Here is a 1,843-nt window from a genome sequence, read left to right as displayed (position 1 = left end):
TGGATGTATCTGCTAATATATCGAATTTAAATTCAGTTCCATTTTATTTTCTTCTTCTTCAAATTCGATTGTCATTTAGAAAAACAATATTTTTTGGATAAAAATAACGTTTAACAATCGATTAATTTTTAAAAATATTTACTTCATTAGATATTAAAATTTGTTTACACGATAAAAGTAGATTTTGGGTGATCACTAATGCCTTATCCATCTCAATTTTTCCCCAACCAAAAGATTTATGTTCATGTGGTTAAAAAACATCTGTTCCATTCTAGATAATGTGTGCGCTCCCTATTGGTTCATTATACATATTGAAGTTGTAGATATAAATGAAAGCAAGCCTTATTTATGGGGGTTAAGAAAATTTTAGATATTTTACCGCCAAAACCTGAGGTAGTATTCTAAAAGTATATTATACTCCCTTACCCTCATTTAATCTATTATAAAGAGTAGCGCAGGGAGGGGATGCGGATTATAGGTCTGAAATAGATAAGTCTTTGAACCCTAACGCCAGCGTTATCGTTTTCAAAATGATTTGATTGGTCTATTTTTTTTTTTGTTTAAAAGGCCAATTTTAAATTCACCCAATCGCCTATCGTTTTAAAAAATATTTTAAACCCCATTGGCCCACCCACTATATGTTTAATTTTTTTTAACCCTCTCTTTGCCGATGTGTTCGCGCGCCTTTAGAACTTTGAAGAAACACCCCCTGAATTTTTTTTTTATTTTAGATGTGGATTTATTCGTTTTTATCTAATTTTGGGATGGAATTTTTCTTTTTTAAAAATTGATTTTCGATGTGGATTTACTAGTTTTCGATAATTATAGGTAGTGTCGTTAAGCGGCTCGGTTTGAGCCGATTTTAAACACGGATAACTAAATATTTTAACCGGAAAAATATTGCCTAAGCCTCCGGATTTCGAGAATATATGTCTAGACCTCTGTTCCTTCCGTGAGCAAAATCTTCAGTCTTGGGTACTATTTTTCTGGATGAAGCATTGAGTCTTCCGTTTTTGAAAATAGGCTCAAAACGAGCCGTTTAACAACACTAATGATAGACATAATTTTCTCTTTTAAAAATTTAGATGTTGAATTTACTATTTTTTCTAATTTTAGATAGAATTTTTCTTTTTTTAAAAATTCATTTTAGATAATAATTAACGTTTTTTTTAATACTAGCGAGCTACTTCGAGTGGACAAAAAAAATTAGCGATACAACTGGTATTAGAATCATCGTTCATCAGAAATAATTTTAAGTTCAGCTTTACCAATGTATAAATTGCATATGTTGTTTTATAATACAACTTCCATATCATTAAAAAAAACACATGTAAGTCTTCGTTCTAAATAAGCTCTTGAGAAATGATAATATATATTCCTTCTATACCCTATTAGAGTGATAGATCCCTGGGTCAGCACAAATTCGAAAAGGACCAAATAAAGTCCTAGTGATATAGGACTAGTGCAGGCATTCATAGATGCCATTAAGTATAGATAAAAAAGTTGTTTCCTCTAGCCATATTCCGAACTATCAACAAAGTGGGAAGTAATTCAATATATATAAAAAAAAAAGATCACCACATAAATATATAAAACTTAGTGCTTAAATGTTATATCAACTTTTGCTTTGAAAGACCCTAATCATTCTAACTTGAATTAAGGTCTCCGATACAATGTTATACTAAATCTCTGTTAACTATTTATAAAATCTGTTATATTTTTACAAGGATGCTTTCTGTTACATGTTGGTAACACGTAATTAATAATGATGTTTTATTTCAATTTAAAGTTTAATGTTTATAAAGACATTAATGTCATATTATAATATATTTCTTTATTTATT

The sequence above is a fragment of the Gordionus sp. m RMFG-2023 genome, chromosome 4 (assembly GCF_954871325.1).
Source record: "Gordionus sp. m RMFG-2023 chromosome 4, tfGorSpeb1-WG-v2, whole genome shotgun sequence".
Taxonomy (NCBI): Eukaryota; Metazoa; Nematomorpha; class Gordioida; order Chordodea; family Parachordodidae; genus Gordionus; species Gordionus sp. m RMFG-2023.
Note: the sequence above shows the minus strand (reverse complement) of the source record.